The following is a 24287-nucleotide window of genomic DNA, read 5'->3' on the forward strand; positions in this document are numbered from 1 at the left end:
CAGGGTGAATACTGGCTGCTTTATTTTTACACTGCAATTTAGATTGCAGATTGAACTCACCACACCCAAATCTATCTGTCTCTGCACATGTTACATCTACCCCCCCTGCAGTGCACATGGTTTTGCCCAACTGCTAAAAAATGTCCTGCTGCAATCAACTTGGAATTACCCCCTATGTTCTGGACAACGCTATGCTTCCAATCTAGTGGTAACAGTTTGGGGAAGGCATTTTCTATTCCAACATGACTGTGCCCCAGTGCACAAAGCAAGGACTATAAAGATGGGGGGTCATTCCGACCTGATCGTAGCAGCTACAAACATCTTCCCAGACATGCGGGGGGACGCTCAGCACAGGGCTAGTACGCCCCGCATGTCTGGCCGCCCCCCTTCCCCGCACAAGTATAAAAGCATTGCCGCTCTTGTACTTGAAGAGTAACTCCCGGCCAGTGCAGCTCCTGCGGCTGGCCGGGAGTTACTCGTCGCAGCGAATACGTGTGACGTCACGCAGCCGCTGCAGACCGCCCCCCACGCGGTCCGGCCGCGCCTGTGTTGGCTGGACCGCGCCCCTAAAACGGCGGTCAAATGCCGCTGTGCCGCCCAGCGACCGCCTGTGCCTGTCGATCAGGCAGAGGCGATCGCTAGTCAATGACAGCCATGCACCGGCGCACTGTGGCGCCGGCGCAGTTCTGACCTGATGGCTGCAAAGAACTGCAGCGAGCGATTAGGTCAGAATGACCCCCATGGTGTGATGAGCCCTGACCTCAGCCCCATCGAGCACCTTTAGTATGATCTGGAACGGAGACTGTGAGCCAGGCCTTCTCCTCCAACATCAACGCCTGACCTCATAAATGCTCTACAGACTGAATGGGCACAAATTCCCACAGAAACACTCCAAGATCTTGTGGAAAGCCTTCCAAGAAGAGTGGGAGCTGTTATAGGTGCAAAAGGGGGACCAGCTCCATATTACAGTATATGTATGTGACTACAATGTCATTACAGTCTCTGTTGGTGTTATGGTCAGGCGTCTGAGTACTTTTGTCCATATAGTGTATGTGGGGCATATACTGATCAGGAAGAGGCATGTGGGGCACAGACTTGTCAGGATGGTGCATGTGGAGAACAGACTGGTGAGGAGGGGGCGTGTGGGGCACAGACTGGTGAGGAGGGGGCGTGTGGGGCACAGACAGAAGAGGAGGGGGCGTGTGGGGCACCGACAGAAGAGGAGGGGGCGTGTGGGGCACCGACAGAGGAGGAGGGGGCGTGTGGGACACCGACAGAAGAGGAGGGGGCGTGTGGGACACAGACGGAAGAGGAGGGCCGTGTGGGGCGCAGGCAGAAAGGGAGGGGGCGTGTGGGGCACTGACAGAAGAGGAGGGGGCGTGTGGGACACAGACGGAAGAGGAGGGCCGTGTGGGGCGCAGGCAGAAAGGGAGGGGGCGTGTGGGGCACTGACAGAAGAGGAGGGGGCGTGTGGGACACAGACGGAAGAGGAGGGCCGTGTGGGGCGCAGGCAGAAAGGGAGGGGGCGTGTGGGGCACTGACAGAAGAGGAGGGGGCGTGTGGGGCACAGACAGAAAAGGAGGGGGCGTGTGGGGCACAAACAAGAGGAGGGGGCCTTTGGGGGGTAGACAGAAGAGGAGGGGGCGTGTGGGAAACGGACAGAAAAGGAGGGGGCATGTGGGGGGCAGACAGAAAAGGAGGGGTGTGTAGGGTGCAGGACAGTGGGGTGGGGAGGGGCAGTATACAGGGGGCACAGGGATGGGGCAGGTATAATTAGGGAGGGGGAGACTGGGTATAGAATGACTATTACAGTGATGCTGCTGCTGCTGCTATGTGTGTACTATACATGTCACGTGTGACACTGACACATATACAGGAGTGTGACTGCTGCGGCAGTCATACAATGGGGGCGGAACAAGAGGAAATTACGTCACCAGTCCCCGCCCCCAGCAGCGTGAAGCAGAGGCCCCGCCCCTGTATGGTAATGAGGACTCAGTGACCGCACTCCCCGTATATAAAGTCGCCGCGCTGCATGCCGGAAGTTGGAGTTCCTGTACAGGTGTCTTGCAGGTAAGCGGTGCAGCTGCAGCATGCTGGGACATGAACTTGTTATTGCGGCCGTCGTGTTGTGCGGGAGGGGGGTTCGGCGGCGGCAGCGAGTGACAGGGGAGCGGGTGGGGTGCGCGGGTGATGGCAGGTGGACTAGGGTGGGGGGCGCCAGTTGTCCCGCGCCGCGTTCGGCAGTGACCATCGATGGTGCGCTCGCATATCATCATACCATCGATGGTTCTATCCGATAATCCCATTGATGGCGGGCGGCGCCTGTCCTCAGCTGTGCAGAAAGACACGCTATCGGGCTTGGCGATTGTCATACTGGTATACAGCAGCTGCTGTTTGGAATATGTTTATAGCTTAATTTCTGTAGCAGGGTACACTGTGTATTCCACAAGGAAAACATCGGGGTGTAGAGTGGGATCTTGATCCAGAGAGGCACCAGCAGACTAAAGCTTTAGGCTGTCCCAGGATGCATTGGGGGCGGTCACTAACTGAAGGGCTGCCTGAAGAAAAATAAAAAAGACTTCAAGGGCTGCAGCGCAGTTACATGTCGGTGTAAGAGGGTGGCGCTGCGGTGTAGTGCCTGCTGCCGTGCAGGTGTAGACTCGCTACTCACCAGGCGCCGCACTCTCTCGCCCTCAGGTCACGGAACCTTCAACGGACCTGGAAATCTTCAGTTGGATCTGGACACGGTGATCCCCTCTCGGAGCCGACGACGGACGAACTGGGGAGAAAGTAAACCAGCTTAAGGGGGGGTATCAATCCTTCTTCCACCGGAAAAGGGGATACCCCAGAGGTGGCGGCGTCCTTCACCGTTTGGGTGAAAGGTCATCACAGCCTCAGCCACCCAATTTTCACACACACACTCGCGCGTAGTTGATAAAAGGGGTTCTCACGTCCGTGAGCAAAACCCTATTTCGGCGTTCAGGGGACAGATAGACGGACACAGATGTTACTCTCACCGTTGCCAATCTTGCACTGCAAACTCCTTCTCCACTTACAGGTCCCTGTAAGGAGGCAAAGAAACAACAGCCGTGCAGGGCCCAACTCTATACTGGTGTAACATCGCTACACTAACTATAACGCCAGAGCCCTCGAACTAGCTCTGTGTGTGTGGTGCAACAAACTAGACACAAACTATCAGCAAACCTGCATGGTAACAACACACAACACAATATCACAGTACAAGGTTAAATGGTGCTGTCCTTTTAAATTCCTACCTGCTCTCTGGGGAGTGGGCGCCGTACAGCCTACCCACCTCCCGTACACTTACTTGGGCCTACTGCCCCCTTACTGACCACAGGCCAGAGGCCTGACTTTGCCCTTGGGCCTAGCGCCCGCCTAACTTTGGGCTCGTGGGGTGACCTGGGCCTAATGCCCAGGGTCACCTTATATCCCTAGTGGCCGCAAACTAGGGCCTAATGCCCTCTAATGTAGCTCAGGCGTAATGCCTGCTATTACCCATGGGCCTAGTGCCTGTCTGCAGCGCCACAGGCCTGTGGCCTGACTGTGCCCACGGGCCTAATGCCCGTTCCCTGGTGCTCTAGGGAGGAAGGGATTAACCGGTGCCCTCACCGAGGGCCTACCTGTTACGGTGGGAGAGGCACCAGGGGGGAGTGTCGTTGGCTCTTCTGCATTCCTCCCCTGGTGGCCTCTCCGGGTCCTCAGCTGCGCTGTTCTACCGCTGGCCCGTCCCGCCGCCTCTTCTCAGCGCCCAGCCGCCGCTTGACATCTTCTCTCTAGAGCCCGGTGTCTTCTGGCCTCTTCCGCAGCCACCGGAGCTCTTCCCGCGGCGTACTCTCCTCTTCAGCACCGCCCGGCTCTTCGCCGTTCTTCAGCGCGGCCTCCCGTCTTCTCTTGCTCCCGGCGGCGTCTGACATCACACCCTGGGGGCGGGGCCTATTACGCGGTGAGCGCCGATTGGATCGCCGCACCCACCCGTGATTGGCCGGCGCCCCGCGAGCCGTGATTGGCTTGTGGACGGCGCCGGATTTGAAATCCCGCTGCCAGCGCTTCAGATTGGCTGCCAATACCACCAAGTTTGAAGCGCCGCTGCTGCGGCTCTGCTCGTCTCCGCCTCTGGTCCGGTGCAGGGAACCAATACGCGGTCCCTGCACCGAACAACTGTCGCTGCTGCTCTGATGTGCCCTGCGATACAGGGCACATCTCTACATCAGAGTGACATTCAGTGCTGCGTCTCCGTCACCTCCCAAGTGGTGTCGCATACTCCCGCGGCTCGGTTCGTTGGTACTTGCGGCGGATACTCTCTGGTTCTAGGCACACGGTTGCAGACGCTCTTCTGGTTCGCGTGGCTGCTACAAGGAGGAGATCAGAGGGTCCCCCAGATGGGACCCTCCACTAACTCGTGCTATGATCGCAGTCTAGGGAGATGGACTGCGACGCCATCTTCGTAGCTGTTACGCACAGGGACCCCACTATATCCACCAGGACATAGGAGTACAGGTCGGGTGTTCTAACGCCCCTGTTGGTAAGGCTGCGTAGTACCAGGCAGTGAGGCCCAGCATAGGGGAGCCGGCACTTGACGTGTAGCCCCTCCCCAGCCCAGGGCACCATCTACTCCCTCACTCCCTGACTGAGACGCTGGGCGTCATCTTAGGAATAGCTGCAGCTGGTCTTCAGGACTGCAGGGCAAGGTCTCCCTTGTAAAGCCGCCTGTATACAGCGCTGTGGCTTTACAAACACTTGAGTATTCCACATGTACAGACAGCGTTCATTAAGAAAAAGTGTACCAAATACAGGATATATTAGGGGTCATTCCGAGTTGATTGCTCGCTAGCTAGTTTTAGCAGCCGTGCAAACTCTGTGCCGCCCCCCCCCACTGGGGAGTGTATTTTAGCTTAGCAGAAGTGCGAACGCATGTGCAGCCGAGCTCTGCAAAAACAGTTTGTGCAGTTTCTGAGTAGCTCTGAACCTACTCAGCGCTTGCGATCACTGCAGCCTATTAGTGTCCGGATTTCACGTCATACACCCGCCCAGCCACGCCTGCGTTTTTGCAAACACTCCCTGAAAACGGTCAGTTGACACCCAGAAACGCCCCCTTCCTGTCAATCTTCTTGCGGCCGTCAGTGCGACTGAAAACATCGCTAGAACCTGTGCACAACGACAACGGGCTTTGTATCCGTATGACGCGTGTGCGCATTGCTGGACATGCGCAGAAATGCAGATTTTTAGCCTGATCGCTGGCCTGCGAACGGCAGCTAGCGATCAACTCGGAATGACCCCCATTGTACGAGTATTGTGATATAGATAAATACCTCCGGTCTAGGACTGTACTGTGTTAATAAAAAAAAAAAAAATTATATATATATATATTAGTATTGTATACTAGTCCAGTGCAGTTTTATTGTCATAACTGATAATTATCTGCATTGTCACTGTGACTGTGTGTGCCTGTATCTGCTGTGAGGTTTCACTTTCCCTAAGGACTAGATGCGTCAGGATCATTTATATACCGCGTCACAGTATTTACCTTTTACGGGTGTTCTACTGTGTATTCAGTCACATAATACCAGAATTAATCACAGGTGTTGTGTACTGGGGACTCAGTCACATACTAACGGATTTATTGGCAGGTATTCTACTCTGTCTGGTTTCATCTTACGAAATCGCTCTGTGTTGCATTTGTGTACAATGTCTTACAGAAAGAGCGGGAAATCTGGGGCGCTCCTGCATCGTGCAGAGTATGCTCCACAGATTTACCTGAGCGGGGAATCTGTGTATGATGGTCTGTTTACTCTGTCATACTTTCCTCAGTCAGTCCGTACCCAATCAGGAGCCATACTGGGCTACGTTCTCAAACCTACTGGGTACTCTAGTGGAAAGCTTGACGCCCCCTATGGGACCACCTGTGCCATTACAGCCTCAAATTGTCCCTGTGATGAATCCGCCTTGAGCGGATGGTTTGTCTAACCCAGAGGTTCTCAAACTCGGTCCTCGGGGGCCCACACAGTGCATGTTTTGCAGGTCTCCTTACAGAATCGCAAGTGAAATAATTAGCTCCACCTGTGGACCTTTTTAAAATGTGTCGGTGAGTAATTAATACACCTGTGCACCTGCTGGGTTACCTGCAAAACATGCACTGTGTGGGCTCCCGAGGACCGAGATTGAGAACCTCTGGTCTAACCAGTTGCGGTTAATCTACCTCAGGTCACTCCCGTGTCTCTGGGTCATCTAAGCGGGCTGCTTCTTCCTCTGAATCCACGAATCTCTCAGATGTTTCATCTGAAGAGGAGGGTACTGTCCTGTCAGACACTGAATCAGTTTTTCTGACAAGGACTCTGAACTGCAGATTGATGTTCCTGCTCTAGTGGTTGCTATTAAGCAAGTCCTACAAAAAACTGATGATGATGAGGAATCCACTACTGTCACTAAAAAAACTGATATGTTTAAGAGGCAGAAGGTGGTTAAAGATCTATTACTCCATTCTTACAATTTGGTGGACATCCGGCAGGAACCCTGGGCTAATCCAGGGAAAAAAAGTTCCCTCTCTCTCTAAGCGGGCCTTGACTCGCTATCCTCCCCCTGCAGAGTTATGTAACAAGTGGGGAAAATTCACCGCCGGTGTATTTTCATGTCACCCGCCTAGTGGTGTCATCCACTCTGCCTGTCACTACTGTCACTTCTCTGAAAGAAACGAAAGATAAGTGTGTGGAGGGATGCCTGAAATCCTATTTGCTCCCTTAAAGGTGCTGTACGTAGACCCACTATTGCCGCCTTGGGCTGCTAAAGGTTTTGAAGCATGGGTTCAGGCAATAGAGGATGAGCTGCCCGACGATATATCTGTCAGTGCCAGACAATACCTGTCTCACATTACCAGCGCCACCTATTACAGGAGGCGTCCTCTGAGGCGGGTGCGTTGGCGGTCAAGGTGTCGACTACCTCTGTCCTGGCTAGCCGTATTCTGTGTTTAAGGTCATGGAAGGTGGACCTGAACTCCAAAAAGACCTTTGGAGGTACTCCCTTTTTAAGGGAGACATTTTAGTTGGAGAAGACCTAAATAAAATTGGGTCTGAACTGGCGGTTGCTAAGACTGCCTTCCTCACAAATACTAATTCTTCTGCACAGAAGGCAGAAGGTACCACTTTTCGTTCCTTTCGGCCTCAAGGGAAAGCAAAAGGTCAGGCATAACCACTTAGCTCAAGACAAAGCAGTCCTGAGCGCCCCGTCAGCCTGCGTCTAAACAAGACAAGCCTGCCACCTGACGGGGCGGGCTTCCCCCTGGGTGGGAGGCTGACTTCTGCAGTTCACCCAGGTCTGGTTAAAGACCACTTCAGACGCATGGGTGCGAGAAGTTGTCTCTCACGGGTATGTAGTCTCATTTAAGAGGCGTCCCCCCTCACCATTTTTGCGCCACTGTCATCCCCTGGGATCAGTTACAGGCGCAAGCTTTGCAGCAAGTTGTGAGTTCTCTCCTGGATACAGGAGTGGTAGTGCCGGTACCTCTATCCCAGAGAGGCAGTGGTAACGACTTGACCCTGTTTCTAATACCGAACCCGAATTGGTCCTTCCGGCCTATCCTTAACCTCAAATCACTAAACAAGTTTGTGAGAGTATGTGTACCTGCATATACCTATTGCCAAGTCACATCAGCAATATCTGCGGTTTGCTATTGGCAATTTACACTATCAGTTCCAGGCTCTGCCATTTGGACTGGCTACAGCTCGTCAGATTTTCACCAAGGTCATGGCCGTAATGACGGCGCATCTCCGTCGTCAGGGAATCAGGATCCTGCCATATCTAGATGACCCTGCTGATCCTGGCAAACTCCCACGATGTCCTCCTCAGTCATCTACAACTGATAGTAAGCTTCCTACAAGCCCACGGGTGGCTGATCAATTGGAAGAAATCCTCGCTGGTCCCAGCTCAGAGCATGGTGCACCTGGGAGGACTCCTGGACACACAAAGTCAATGTCTGTTCTTGTCTCTGGAGAAAGTCCTGAAACGTCAGGACAGGATAAGATACTTCCTTACCTGCTACAGAGTGTCGTTACACTCTGTGATGCAAGTGCTTGGCCTAATGGTGTCGACATTCGACATGGTGGAGTACACCCCATTTAATTCACGTCCTCTGCAGAGGTTAATCCTTTCCAAGTGGGATGGCCTACCTCATCGGATCAGGTCTCACATGATCACTTTGACTCCGGAGGTTCGGATATCACTGACCTAGTGGATCCAGGATCAGCAACTGACCAGGGGTCATCCCTTCTGGATCCCCAACTGGGTCCTGTTGACAACAGATACCAGCCTGCGGGGATGGGGTGCGGTGTTGGAGCAACACTATTTCCAGGGTCGCTGGACCAGAGAAGAATCACTCCTTTCGATAAACATTCTGGAGTTGCTGGCGGTGTTCAATGCGTTAACCCTCGCCCCACCTCTACTACAGAACAACCTGTTCAAGTACGGTCAGACAACGCCACCACGGTGGCATACAAAAACCATCAAGGCGGCATTTGAAGCCGCATGGCAATGTTGGTAGTGTCAAAGATCCTTTGTTGGGTGGAACGCCATCTGCCAGCAATATAGTCAGTTTTCATACCGATCGTCCTAAACTGGGAAGTGGACTTCCTCAGTCGCCAGAACGTACATGCTGGAGAGTGGAGTCTTCATTCGGAAGTCTTTCAACTCCTAGTGGACAGGTGGGGCCTACCAGACATAGACCTGATGGTGTCTCGACACAATCACAAAGTTCCGGTCTTGGGATCAAGGAACAGGGATCCTCGAGCAGCGTTAGTGGACGCACTAGCCATTCCATGGAACTTTCGGCTGCCATACGTGTTCCCTCCAGTGTCACTCCCGCCGAGTGTCCTGCGGAAGTTCAAGCAAGAAGGAGGAATACTAATTCTAGTCGCTCCAGCGTGGCCTAGACGGCATTGGTTCTAAAACCTGCAGGGTCTGTCGACAGAGCGTCCTCTTCTACTTCCTCAACGCCCAGACTGTCATGCCGCCGCCGTAATTGCCTCTCCGGGGGCGCTGGATCTCCGGGCAGCCGTCCTCGCTGGCGGTCCCCGGCTCCCGGCGCTCCGTCCAGCGCTCATAGTGTGAACGTCACGGGTACGCCCGGCGTTCACTGAAGGTGCGGGTGACGTCATCAAGCGCTTCTCCAATCAGACGCTGGCGGGAAGTTCAAATTCGGACGCCGGGCAGAGCTCCGGCGTCTGAGTATCATCTATTCTGCTACAGAAGCTGTGACCTCCGTGCCTCCAAGCACCTCCGTGCCTCCAAGCACTTCAGCGCCTACAAGCACCTCGGTGCCTCCAAGCACCCAGTGCTCTCAAGCGCGGTTGGTGTCTCCAGCATCTGATACTCTTCACCGATTCATCAACGCCTTTTCAAGTTCTGTCTTTCAGGAGACCTCCAGCGTCCACACGTGCCTCCTGTCTGCCGACCAAATCCTGCATGAGGAAAACCTATATTCGGCCGTCTCTGCTGCGTCCCAGTTGCGGTTCCTCTTCCCGGTCAACGGAAGAAACCCCGAGTCCACAACACCTCCAAACCAGGTCAGTGATAGTATACTCAGGCCTCATGGACCCGGGGGATCGGAACACGGACTGAAGTGCCATCCAGAACTTGGCTTCCCGCGTGCAAAGTCAGGAAGCAGCACAGGGCTAAGTGATGCAGTACCTCCAGGAGTTGTCCGGTCGTCTGGATCAGATTCAAGCATCCTTAGCTTCTGTAATTCCGGCCCTGATTCCCGTAGCCGCACCAGTTGCCGCCCCCAGCAATGTTCAACCATTGGCTGGTATCAGTCCGCACCTTCAACTCTCTACCCCTTCCCATTATAATGGGAATCCCAAAAATTGTCGAGGTTTCTTAAACCAATGCGAAGTTCATTTCGAGCTACTCGCACATAATTTTCCCACAGACAGGTCCAAGGTGGCATATATTATTTCTTTGCTTGAAGGTTCTGCATTGGATTGGGTGTCTCCACTATGGGAACGATCTGATTCATTGGTTTCCAATTACACTGAGTTCATCACGTCCTTCCGAAGAGCCCGGCAGGATGACCACGGCCTCTTCTGACTTGCTACGCATCCGTCAGGGCTCCCGATCCGTGGGCCAGTACGTGGTTCATTTTCAGACCATTGCTTCTGAACTTCGCTGGAATAATGACGCCCTGAGAGCTGCTTTCTGGAACGGTCTCTCTGATCGCCTGAAGGATGAGCTGGTCACTAGGGAACTCCCGGATTCGTTGGACGAACTGACCTCTCTCTGCGTCAAGGTGGATCTCCGGATGCAGGAACGTGGAGATATTTTACAACTGGATACCAAGTTAAAACCACTGATCAAAGATAAACCACAGATCATATATAAAAAGGCACAGAATCTAAAACAGAGTCTGGTTAGAAGTTATTTACCATCTGAAGATAACAAATTAAAGGAAAATCAGGGAAGTTTCTTTTGCTTAAAATGTGTAGCATGTAAGACAACCAAGCAAACATCAGTACAGCCCATAAAGAAATTCAAATCCAATGTCACAAAAAAAGAATTTGATGTAAAAGGTAGAATTACTTGTGACACCGAAAAGGTAATCTACATGTTAGAGTGCCCTTGTGGACACCAATACATAGGACAGACTAAAAGAAAATTGAAGATTCGCATATCTGAGCACATACTAAATACTAAAAAAGGCTTGGAGACCCACAGTGTGTCCAAACATTTTTTAGACTGTCATAATAAAGATGCTTCAAAGTTTAAATTTATGGGCATACAAAGGGTGGAAAATAATTGGAGAGGAGGCGACATTTCACAAATTTTGAGACAAAAAGAAACCAAATGGATTTATTTCATGGATACGTTAACTCCCAAGGGTTTAAACATTGACCTAGAACTTAATGCCTTTTTATAAATTAGTATAAATATATTATATACATATCACCTTATTAGAATTGCGCAAAACCATATAAACATCGAAAGAAAAAAGTAATTTTATGGACAGCTTTCTGCTTTTTCACTCCTAACAAAAAATCAGGACACATGGTAACCGCCTGTTTTAATTGAATTTCCGTTTTTTAATAAAGTTTTTTTATCCTATAAAAAGGGATTGAGGAAGTCCATCAGTTATCCTAGATGAAGGGCTTATGCCTGAAACGCGTTGGATTATACACTAAGGAACCCCTACTGTGCACCGAATTTGCAAAATCAGACTGTGGAACACGGACGGGGAACCAGCAGCCAGCCAGCCGCTAATTAAAGCCGCCAGCCGCTTGGACGGGGAACTAGCAGCCAGCTAGCCGCTAATTAAAGCCGCCAGCCGCTTGGACGGGGAACTAGCAGCCAGCTAGCCGCCAATCAAGTCCGCCAGCCGCTGATCAAAGAGCGGCTAGACATCAGCCGCCTACCTAACAACAACACCTTGTACCATGGGTGTCGGGACCGCTGCTAAGAAGCAAGAACGAACAGGGTTAAGATACTCCTAATATAAATATCAGTCATTTACAACTTACGGACTAATTATTTAGATAGGGGTAGATAGTTATCCTGATCTTCTTTTTGGCTGAACTGCAATCCAGTCCCAAATAGTCCAAAAAGGGCTGTAAACATTTTTTACTAATCTTTCTTTTTTCACAGGTTTTGCGCATACACATATTTACACATATCAAGCGCTTTTTTACTTTTACACTATATGAAAACCTTGAACTGAGCTGCTAAAAAAATCCCGTTCATAGCGCAATTTAGTACTTTTTATATTTTGGAATTCTTACTTCACCTGGTGTGCTGATAAGAATTTTGATGCCTACAGATTCAAAACTTCTAGAATCTTGGCTTTTCTACAACAAGACCTGGGTTTAGGCCTTCATCTGGCCTCCCTCAAGGTTCATTTATCTACCTTGTTGTCTGTTTGTTATGCACACCAGTGCCTGCAGGAATGTACTGGTGTCTGAGCTGTTATGCACACCAGTGCCTGCAGGAATGTACTGGTGTTTGAACGGATAGGGATGCAAAACAAATGAACTCACAGACAGACTGGGGAATATGACATTACGTACACAGAAGGTGATAGGGTAACAAAATAAACACAAAGTGAACAGAGAAGCCCAGAGGCTAAAAAACTGGGTGTCTCCCTAGTATTAGTAATGCTCAGATGGAAAAAGCAAGATGTTGTGTTTTAATACGTAGAGAACCCGAAATGCTGTTGCTAAGGGCAACAGCAAAACCCTAAAGGGTTACCAACGGGTGTGGCAGTAAACTCCTTGGTCAGAGATGGAATGATAGACACAAGGAGAGTCTCCACAATCCTAATCCTCACTTGCAGTGCACAGGTTCAGCTTACTGCCACTAAACTGACACCTGAACACCTTGCACAGTGAGACAGGATTTAAGCAGGCAAATCTGAGAATACAGCCGCAAACTTGCTAAGTTCACAGAGTAGCAAAAGAACCCCAGCAAGTTAAACGACTGACTCCAGTCTTACTGCTAGGTCTGGATTGGCAGAGTGTAGTACCAAATCCCCAGGCCTATTTGCAGTAAGCAACAACAAATACAAAGCTACACAGTACTGGCTAACTTTCAGGAACTGACTAACCAACAAAGATTCAGCATCTGCTTAACCTGAGAAGAGGCCTTATATAGCAGGTGCTGTCCACGCCCCACTCAGACCTCACAGACTGTGAGCACAAAAACCAGCACCGGATCCCCTGCCGTGCACAGAGCCTGTAACCACTGCACAGCAAAAGACCCGAACCGGAGTATCAGCTGCGCTCAGGTTACTCTGCTAGCATTTGTCTCCCGGTTGCCTTGACGACGTGGCAGCACAGGGCAGGAGACCCTAACACTGTTTGGTTTCAGAAAAAGATTGCATCTATTCCTGAAGTTCATACATTCACTCAGGGTGTGTTAAGAATTCAGCCTCCCATTGTCCCTTCTGTGGCTCCATGGGATCTGTCTATTGTTCTGAAAGCCCTGCAAGAGTCTCCATTTGAACCTCTTGAGATGGTGGACCTAAAATGGCTCACGACCAAGGTCCTGTTTCTACTGGCTTTTGGCTCTGCTAGAAGGGTGTTGGACTTAGGGTGGACGACAGGACAAAGCACCTGTCTGATATTTCATCATAACCGGGTAGTTCTTAGAACTCTCCCTGGTTATTTACCTAAGGTGGTGTCATCATATCACCTTAACCAAGAGCTTGTTGTTCCGGCCTTTATCTCTTCTGACTTATCTCCCAAAGAGCGGTCTACGGATGTGGTAAGGGCTGTCCGTGTTTATGTAGAGAGGACTGCCTCTATTAGGAGGTCAGATAACCTTTTCGTACTACAGGTTGAGTATCCCTTATCCAAAATGCTTGGGACCAGAGGTATTTTGGATATCGGATTTTTCCGTATTTTGGAATAATTGCATACCATAATGAGATATCAAGGTGATGGGACCTAAGTCTAAGCACAGAATACATTTATGTTATATATACACCTTATACACACAGCCTGAAGGTCATTTTAGCCAATATTTTTTATTACTTTGTGCATTAAACAAAGTGTGTCTACATTCACACAATTCATTTATGTTTCTTATACACCTTATACACACAGCCTGAAGGTAATTTAATACAATATTATTAATAACTTTGTGTATTAAACAAAGTTTGTGTACATTGAGCCATCAAAAAACAAAGGTTTCACTATCTCACTCTCACTCAAAAAAGTCCGTATTTCGGAATATTCCGTATTTCGGAATATTTGGATATGGGATACTCAACCTGTATATGGTTCCCACAAACGTGGCTGGCCTGCGAATAAGCAAACCTTGGCCAGATGGATTAGAATGGTGATTGCACAAGCGTATGCGCATGCTGGACTCCCAGCTCCTGTTGACATTAAAGCCCATTCTACTCGGTCTGGTGGACCTTCGTAGGCGGAACACCGTGGCACATCCACGGAACAATTGTGCAAGGTGGCTACGTGGTCCTCAGTGAACACGTTCATAAGGTTCTATGCCTTTGATACTTCCGCCTCCCAGGATGCTTCCTTTGGACGCCGGGTTCTCATACCCGCTAAGGCGCGTCCCCTCCCTTGAGGAACTGCTTTAGGATATCACCCGACGTTTTCCCTGTGGAACACAGTGTTCCCTGCTGCAGAAAAGGGGATTTATGGTAGACTAACCATTGTTAAATCTTTCTGTGAGGTACACTGGGTTCCACTGGGCGACCACCCTGACGCACCTAGCTTCTATGGGTTTGTATGGCATTAGCTGCTGGTACCTTCTCCTGTCGTGTGACTAACATCTACCTTTTCTTTTACCTTCTCCTGCATTGGACTGGTTAATAAAACTGAGCTCACAGTGCCTGGAGGTGGGGTTATAGAGGAGTCCCCCCCCCCCCCCTCCCCCCCCCAATACTTCCTGGGACAGCCTAAAGCTTTAGCTTGTTGGTGCTTCTCTGGGTCCACTCTACACCCGATGTTTTCCCTGTGGAATCCAGTGTACCTCGCAGAAAGAGCTTTAACAATGTTAAGTCTACCATAAATCTCCTTTTTGAGCTTCATGGCAAAGGCTGTGAATACTTATGTACATGTGATTTCTTAGTTTTTTATTTGTAATAAATTTGCAAAAATCTCAAACTTTTTTCATGTTGTCATTATGGGGTATTGTGTAGAATTTCGAGAGAAAAGAATTTGTTCAATTTTGGAATAAGGCTGTAACATAACAAAAGGTGGAAAAAGTGAAGCGCTGTGAATACTTCCCGGATGCAATGTACTCTGGTGTACTTAGGTCAAAAGGCCATTCGGGTCAAAGGGTCAACAGCCAAAAGGTCGACACTTTCCAGCCAATTGCCTCCCCCCTCTCCTCTTCCCTCTTCTCGGGCACTACTCCACCATCCAACCTACTAACCCCAGCATCCTGCGGAGAGGGATGGTTGGGGGAGGAAATGTGCACGTCACCTAAACAGTGCTGGAAGCGTCCGGTGGCAGCTCAGCAGCTCGGGGAACGCTGGACACGCCCCCAGAGTGATGGGAACCGGGTCATGTGAAGCTGCTAATGATGGCGCCCAATTGGTGGCAAATGGGAATAGCGCCCCCATTTATCCGTATATATGAACACAGCAGGAGCAGTGCTTATCAGCACACTTTACACGCCACATTGTCTCTGGGATGAACAATTGGGGATGGGCACTTTTATCTATATGTTTGGCAATAAGATTTTATTTTCATGTTTGCGTCTGTTTCATGGAGCAGGTCAGATGCCGGATGCCACCTGGGGCCTCATTAGCTGCACAGTCCGGCCATTAACTTCAATACATTTCCATTGTGCTGCGATCATTAGTGTTTTCTGCACTGTCAGGGAAGTAACACCTCCGGCCGCACTCCAGTCTCATCTCAGGCAGCTATGACGGGAGGGAGTCGCAGCTCCAGATCTGACAATGCGGATGACTGCGAGTAGGTCAAAGGGATGGGATTTTTTTTTTTTTAAGTTCCAATTTGGAATTAAGTATCAGACTGGTCTGTGTCCGTATTCAGACCGTAATCCTGAATGATTCTTCCCCAGAGCTCTATAAGGAATTCTAATGTGTGAGACTAGAAGAATGAATTATGCAGACAGTAATACAGAGTTGCTGTATGACTATGGTACTTGTAAACTCTCTCTGATATTTATTTTAATTATTACATTTATTCTTAGACCATTTAGCTGTGAGGAACCGGAGACCTTTTACTAGAAGTCACGTAAATGATGTCACGGAGGATGGACAAGGACAGGAGTCGTGTGACTGAAAGGATATTAAACCTCTCTGTGGAGATCATCCAGCTGCTGACAGGAAAGGTGAGGGGCAGACAGACAAACGTTCCCGCGCAAGTTTAATTCGACGGTTACATCCCATTCACAATGTCAACCCAAAAGAAATTGTAGCCATGTATGGGGGCGTGCTACCAGAGGAAAGGTGGTAGCATTATTGTGCTCAACGGCGATTAGAGTTTCGCAATCAATATCAAATATATCTTTAATTAATAAATAAATATATATATATATAGTAGAAATAGTTGGCACTCAGGAGCAACGTGGATACAGACCAGGGTGCCCTCCTCAGATGCATACACGGTGTGAATGTTCGTGGTGACTGAGGCCACGGACCATGGACCCCCTCACCACAGAAGCAGGCGGCACTCCACGGATTTGATGGTGAAAAAATTTTTTATGAAGCAAAATACATGACAAGTCCAACGTTTCAACACCGCGATGGGTGTTTTTGTCAAGGACACATGGTGCAAACCATGTGTCCTTGACAAAAATACCCATTGCGGTGTTGAAACGTTGGACTTGTCATGTATTTTGCTTCATAAAAAATTTTTTCACCATCAAATCCGTGGAGTGCCGCCTGCTTCTGTGGTGAGGGGGTCCATGGTCCGTGGCCTCAGTCACCACGACCATTCACAATATATATATATATATATATATATATATATATATATATATATATAGTTAGATTATGAATTGATTAATTATTCCCCACCTAAAACAACACTCTAATGTAATGGTCAATTATAAAACATAACTTTTATTAGATATATGCAATTAATAAATCCCCATCTATTGAAGCTAAAAAGGTGAAATATTAAAAGATAGATATAAAGAAAAGAAAAAAGAATTAAAATATATAGTACCGGGATGTCAATGAACACTCCTGATATTTACTTCATTTGTGATTCAAAATGTCGATAACTATACTGTCAGTCACAAAATTAATATATTTAAACTCTATTATTCGCTGTAATATCAGCCTTTGTGTTCACATACAAAGTTAATTAGGATGTATATAAATCAGTTCTCTTGCAGTCTTAATTTTTAATAATGACTGTCCCAAGAAGGCAGATTCTTAGTATCAATCTCGTGCTGTCAGTGTGGATACAACTGCTCATAAACTTATGAAGATATCAATTGATTAGAGTTAGCTGCGCAGATATGGTTCAACAATCCTCTGTTCTCTGAACTCTACACTATGTTGCCCACACAAGCCAATTTATATACAAATGTATCCATGTTGTATTTTGTCACAGTAGAATTGTGCCCACTTTAATTGTTACTGATTATTTCAGTGTGGACAAGCTGTTAATAGCGCTCCATGACAGGGCGTCTCACTGAATTATTGCCGCATTGTCCAGGATAAGCGTCATACTTTCAGTGTGAATACAAATGCTCATCCCGGGAGTGTCACAGTGACATCACTCATATTCGTATTACTAACACAGGGACCTGACTGGGGAGGTGAGATCTGGGAGTGTCTAACACAGGGACATAACTGGGGAGGTGAGGGAGAGTGACAGTGACAAGTGTCTGCACTTTCAGTCCTTTTCCAAAGATGACTCATTCCGGCTGTGCAAGCTTTCCTTTAAGAGGTCCTTCATATACTCCCGTCATACATTCTTCCTATCCCTTCATGGAATTTAAATTTTAGTTATGGAGACTCTTCACCTCATTTTTGAGCCTCTTGAGATGGTGAAATTCTGCTACTTTCCCTTGAAGGTGGTTTTCCTCCTAGGTATTGCCTTTTCTGTGAGGATATTGGAATTGGTGGCCCTGTCTTCTAAGCCTCCCTTACTTATCCTTAATTCTGATAGGGTGGTGTTACGGACGAAGACCTCTTTTTACCTAAGGTGCTTTCCATTTGAACCAAGAGATCTTGCTTTCAATTTTTACTTTTGATCCTTGTGGTAGCTCCCAATTGTGGCTGACTAGCCTCCAAAGTAACTATTGCTCAGTGGATTACTGCCACTATTCGTCAGGCATATCTATCTCCCGATGCGCCTGTCCGACGTCCCTCTGGGCTCATTCGACTTGTATGGTCGTGGCCTCTTGGCTGGTTTGCCATGGTACCCCACTGGAGCAGTTGTGGAGAGCGGTGACATGGTCCTTTTGCATTCTTTTACCAGGTTTTACTTTTAACATACTGTTGGTTATAATGACGCCAGCTTTAGGCATGAGATATAGATGTCGTTTTCCATTCAGTTTTATTGATGGCTCTCTCAATACATAGGATTACACAGTAATGAGGAAGACATCTGGGAAGTGTGGGACACCCAGTAGCCATCCTTGTGTGTCAGGAGGACTGAGCAGGACCCAGAGCCCCATCACGGTGCCTCCACCTCGCTCACTGACACATGAGAGGCACAGTGACCAGAAGATACTAGAACTCGCCAACAAGATCATTCAGCTGCTGACTGGAGAGGTGACTGCTGGGAATGGGACTTTATACAGTAACACCAGGGGATGTGTCTGGGTGATGACTGGAGAGGTGACTGCTGGGAATGGGGCATTATACAGTAACACCAGGGGATGTGTCTGGGTGATGACTGGAGAGGTGACTGCTGGGAATGGGACATTATACAGTATCACCAGGGGATGTGACTGGAGAGGTGACTGCTGGGAATGTGACATTATACAGTAACACCAGGGGATGTGTCTGGGTGATGACTGGAGAGGTGACTGCTGGGAATGGGACTTTATACAGTAACACCAGGGGATGTGTCTGGGTGATGACTGGAGAGGTGACTGCTGGGAATGGGACATTATACAGTATCACCAGGGGATGTGACTGGAGAGGTGACTGCTGGGAATGTGACATTATACAGTAACACCAGGGGATGTGTCTGGGTGATGACTGGAGAGGTGACTGCTGGGAATGGGGCATTATAGAGTAACACCAGGGGATGTGTCTGGGTGATGACTGGAGAGGTGACTGCTGGGAATGGGACATTATACAGTATCACCAGGGGATGTGACTGGAGAGGTGACTGCTGGGAATGTGACATTATACAGTAACACCAGGGGATGTGTCTGGGTGATGACTGGAGAGGTGACTGCTGGGAATGGGGCATTATACAGTAACACCAGGGGATGTGTCTGGGTGATGACTGGAGAGGTGACTGCTGGGAATGGGGCATTATACAGTAACACCAGGGGATGTGTCTGGGTGATGACTGGAGAGGTGACTGCTGGGAATGGGGCATTATACAGTAACACCAGGGGATGTGTCTGGGTGATGACTGGAGAGGTGACTGCTGGGAATGGTACATTATACAGTAACATCAGGGGATGTGTCTGGGTGATGACTGTATCATTGTGTGTGTCAGGTTCCTATAAGGTGTGAGGATGTCACTGTCTATCTCTCCATGGAGGAGTGGGAGTATATAGAGGAACACAGGGGTCTGTACAAGGACGTGATGATGGAGAATCACCAGGCATTGAAGATGGATATGACAGAGAGGATAATAAATCTCTTCCTGGACATCATCTGTCTGCTGACTGGAGAGGTGAGAGATTCTGGGAATGTCATGTCCTCTTGTCTCATACATGACAGCAGAGGCCTGTAGATTATATAGGACATTGGTGATAAAATAGTGAAGGAGGCGATTATAGATTATTTTTATATGTGATGTTTTCATTATTTATTTCTCCAATCAAACTTTATATGAATATTCTTTTAATATTTTAAGTTTTGTTAATGACCCTGAACTGACCAGAATGTGCAAAATCAATTTACTCCTTACTATCTGATATATCAGCCCAATATGCAGATTTTGCTTTCTTCTAATGCAGCAGGTTTTATTAGTATTAATGACACGGTACATGTATGTAAGCATCTACTGTTCACATGGTAGAATTTAATGAATGTTGTACACAGGATCACACAGTAGTGAAGGGAACATCTGGAGAGTGTGAGACACCCAGCAGCCATCACCGTGTGTCAGGACTGGGGAGGACCCAGAGCCCCGTCACAGTGCCTCCACCTCACTCACTGATACATGAGAGGCACAATCACCAGAAGATCCTGGATCTCACCAACAAGATCATTCAGCTGCTGACTGGAGAGGTGACTGCTGGGAATGGGACTTTATACAGTAACACCAGGGGATGTGTCTGGGTGATGACTGGAGAGGTGACTGCTGGGAATGGGACATTATACAGTAACACCAGGGGATGTGTCTGGGTGATGACTGGAGAGGTGACTGCTGGGAATGGGACATTATACAGTAACATCAGGGGATGTGTCTGGGTGATGACTGGAGAGGTGACTGCTGGGAATGGGACATTATACAGTAACACCAGGGGATGTGTCTGGGTGATGACTGGAGAGGTGACTGCTGGGAATGTGACATTATACAGTAACACCAAGGGATGTATCTGGGTGATGACTGGAGAGGTGACTGCTGGGAATGGGACTTTATACAGTAACACCAGGGGATGTGTCTGGGTGATGACCGGAGTGGTGACTGCTGGGAATGGGGCATTATACAGTAACACCAGGGGATGTGTCTGGGTGATGACTGGAGAGGTGACTGCTGGGAATGGGACATTATACAGTATCACCAGGGGATGTGACTGGAGAGGTGACTGCTGGGAATGTGACATTATACAGTAACACCAGGGGATGTGTCTGGGTGATGACTGGAGAGGTGACTGCTGGGAATGGGACATTATACAGTAACACCAAGGGATGTATCTGGGTGATGACTGGAGAGGTGACTGCTGGGAATGGGACATTATACAGTAACACCGGGGAATGTGTCTGGGTGATGACTGTATCATTGTGTGTGTCAGGTTCCTATAAGGTGTGAGGATGTCACTGTCTATTTCTCCATGGAGGAGTGGGAGTAGATAGAGGAACACAGGGGTCTGTACAAGGACGTGACGATGGAGAATCACCAGCCCCTCACATCACTGGGTAAGAGGAGACTGTCGTGTAGTGTAATGGAGAGAGCAGCTATGGGACCACCTAGATACACATCATCTGATAATCACATATATACAGTGTACTCAGTCACTGTGCGTCTCCTACAGATGGGTCCAGTAACAGGAATACCCCAGGTCCTCTTTATTCCCAGGACCATGCAGAGGAGAATCACAGTGTCCCACAGGAGAGACGGGTAGGGTCTCACACAATACTGAAATACAGATGAATATACACTTAAGGATCTGTACTGAAGGTGTTTGAATATTGAACACTGATATTTTTATGTTATTTAGGGTGAAGATCTTATTGATGTTAAAGTAGAAGATATAAAAGTAGAAGAGCAGACGCATGTGATGGGTCATCAGCAGTGTAAGGAGGAGGAAATCCCTACAGATATCAGCACAGGTGAGTAATAATCACATATTCTCCTTGTTCAGTCACTACAGCAATCTGTTATTCTCCACCACCTACTGTTAGTACAGACTAATAAGGGCAAAGTATCTGCCCATTGGAGGAGTCAGGAGCCATCAGCCCCTATTATACTCCTGCTCTCCCCCTCACATCATGTCACTGTGTGTTACCAGCCCAGAGATCTGACCAGTCTCCTCCCCACACTCTGGTGTATCTCATACATCAGGAGCCATCAGCCCCTATTATACTCCTGCTCTCCTCTTCACATCATGTCACTGTGTGTTACCAGCCTAGAGATCTGACCAGTCTCCTCCCCACACTCTCTGGTGTATCTCATACATCAGGAGCCATCAGCCCCTATTATACTCCTGCTCTCCTCCTCACATCATGTCACTGTGTGTTACCAGCCTAGAGATATGACCAGTCTCCTCCCCATACTCTCTGGTGTATCTCATACATCAGGAGCCATCAGCCCCTATTATACTCCTGCTCTCCTCCTCACATCATGTCACTGTGTGTTACCAGCCCAGAGATCTGACCAGTCTCCTCCCTACACTCTCTCTGGTGTATCTCATACATCAGGAGCCATCAGAACCTATTATACTCCTGCTCTCCTCCTCACATCATGTCACTGTGTGTTACCAGCCCAGAGATCTGACCAGTCTCCTCCACACACTCTCTGGTGTATGTCATACATCCGGAGCCATCAGAACCTATTCTACTCCTGCTCTCCTCCTCACATCATGTCACTGTGTGTTACCAGCCAGAGATCTGACCAGTCTCCTCCCCACACTCTCTGGTGTATCTCGTACATCAGGAGCCATCAGCCCCTATTATACTCCTGCTCTCCTCCTCACATCATGTCACTGTGTGTTACCAGCCCAGAGATCTGACCAGTCTCCTCCCCACACTCTCTGGTGTTTGGTATACAACACTAGGTGTGACATCTTTCTGACCTTTGAAACATTGTAGCCATTCATTCTCTGAATAGTGGAAAGAGATGTGGTGTCACATATCCCAAGATCCTCCTGACATTACATATTGTCCTCCCTTTGCAATAAGAGTAATAATATCTGTATATGAAATACTTTTCTGATTTGCGTCTGAGACAAGTCGTATACCAGCACTAATGTATGTTATACATATATATGTGATGCTATATAAATGCTACCTCAAAGCTGATTGGTTGCTAGGGGCAACTTTTCTCGTGGTCCACATCTCCACTCTTTCTCTAGCATCCATAAGGGATATTGGGGAATCTAGTACGATGGGGTATAGACGGGGTCCAAAAGAGCCAATGCACTTTAAATTTCTTCACTGGGTGTGCTGGCTCCTCCCCTCTACTGTGCTTACTGTGAATCTTGGGTAAACACAAACTATGCAGTGTATGCCACACCAGATTCTCTCTATTGTCATCTGATTCTGTTTCTTTGTGAACAATGCAGCCAATCTTCACAAATCAGTGAAGGGGCTGTGGGAGAGGGTCCTGGGAACCGGAAAATACAGACTACGCTAAAATCTATTTACGTGGCAGCAGGTGTATCACAGAGGCCGGTCATAGCTGGATGACCCATGTCATTCATATGTGGGTTACTCAGATTCAGGAGGGCCTCTCCAGAGCTATGTGCCGGTCACTATGGTGACTCTCCACAAGCACATTCAGGACACTACACGCGTCCTGTGTAACTCGCTCAAGGAGATGGGAAATATTAATGCTAGTACTTCTGCCATGGCAATGTCGGCGTGCAGGGCTTTGTGGTTGCGTCATTGGATTGCGGATGCAGAATCAAAACGCAGTGTGAATTCCCTCCTCTTTTCGGTGGGAATGGCTCTTTGGGGTTGAGTTGGATGCGTGGATTTCCAAAGATACGGCTGGGAAATCCACGTTCTCCCCTCTGTGGCCCCGCCGGCGAGACGCTCCTGCACGGGGCTGTCTATGCAGTCATTTCGGTCTTACAGATTTCGTTCTAAGGCCAGAGGTGCCTCAAATACGAATAGAGGCACCAGATGTAAGTCAAGAAAACCTGCAAGCACCAGCTCTCAGGAACAGACCACCAGTTCTGCTTCCACTAAGACCTCAGCATGACGGTGCCCACCCACCCCGAGGGGATCTCGAGGTGGGAGCTCGACTGCGTCACTTCAGCCGCGTCTGGTAGGCTTCCTGCCAGTATACCTGGGTCAGAGATCTCATTTCTTAGGGCTACAAGCTGGAGTTCGACGGTGCTCCTCCCCAACGATTTTTCAAATCAAGCTTACCAGCTTTGATGGCTATGCAGGTTATGTTGCAACAGGCCATCCAAAAGTTGGTCCAGTCCTACGTCATTGTTCCAGTACCAATACCACAACGAGGCAAGGGTTATTACTCCAACCTGTTTGTGGTACCAAAACAGGATGGTTTGGTAAGGCCCATTTCTCTGACGTCCTAGTGGATGCTGGGACTCCGTAAGGACCATGGGGATATAGCGGCTCCGCAGGAGACAGGGCACAATAATAAAAGCTTTAGGATCAGGTGGTGTGCACTGGCTCCTCCCCCTATGACCCTCCTCCAAGCCTCAGTTAGATTTTTGTGCCCGACGAGAAGGGTGCAATCTAGGTGGCTCTCCTGAGCTGCTTAGAATAAAAGTTTAAGTTAGGTTTTTTATTTTCAGTGAGTCCTGCTGGCAACAGGCTCACTGCTACGAGGGACTTAGGGGAGAGAAGTAAACTCACCTGCGTGCAGGATGGATTTGCTTCTTAGGCTACTGGACACCATTAGCTCCAGAGGGATCGAACACAGGCCCAGCCATGGAGTCCGGTCCCGGAGCCGTGCCGCCGACCCCCCTTGCAGATGCCGAAGTTGAAGAGGTCCAGAAACAGGCGGCAGAAGACTTTCAGTCTTCATAAGGTAGCGCACAGCACTGCAGCTGTGCGCCATTGTTGTCAGCACACTTCACCAACAGTCACCAACTGTCACTGAGGGTGCAGGGCGCTGGGGGGGGCGCCCTGGGCAGCAATGTATAATACCTTTTTATGGCTAAAATACATCACATATAGCCCTTGAGGCTATATGGATGTATTTAACCCCTGCCAGATCTCACAAACTCCGGGAGAAGAGCCCGCCGAAAAGGGGGCGGGGCCTATTCTCCTCAGCACACGGCGCCATTTTCCT

The 24287-nt window shown here is 48.9% G+C and overlaps 1 protein-coding gene across 1 annotated transcript in view; it reads left to right on the forward strand.

Annotated features, from left to right (window-relative positions):
- The first annotated feature begins 2052 nt into the window (after positions 1–2052).
- LOC134983631 (zinc finger protein 436-like) overlaps positions 2053–24287 on the forward strand; it is a 174638-nt gene continuing 152403 nt past the window's right edge. The window contains exon 1 of the mRNA XM_063949307.1: positions 2053–2070. The gene's annotated coding sequence lies outside the window, so the exon portion shown is untranslated. The remainder of the gene's footprint in view (positions 2071–24287) is intronic.

Source organism: Pseudophryne corroboree, assembly GCF_028390025.1.
Source record: "Pseudophryne corroboree isolate aPseCor3 chromosome 3 unlocalized genomic scaffold, aPseCor3.hap2 SUPER_3_unloc_2, whole genome shotgun sequence".
Lineage (NCBI taxonomy): Eukaryota > Metazoa > Chordata > Amphibia > Anura > Myobatrachidae > Pseudophryne > Pseudophryne corroboree.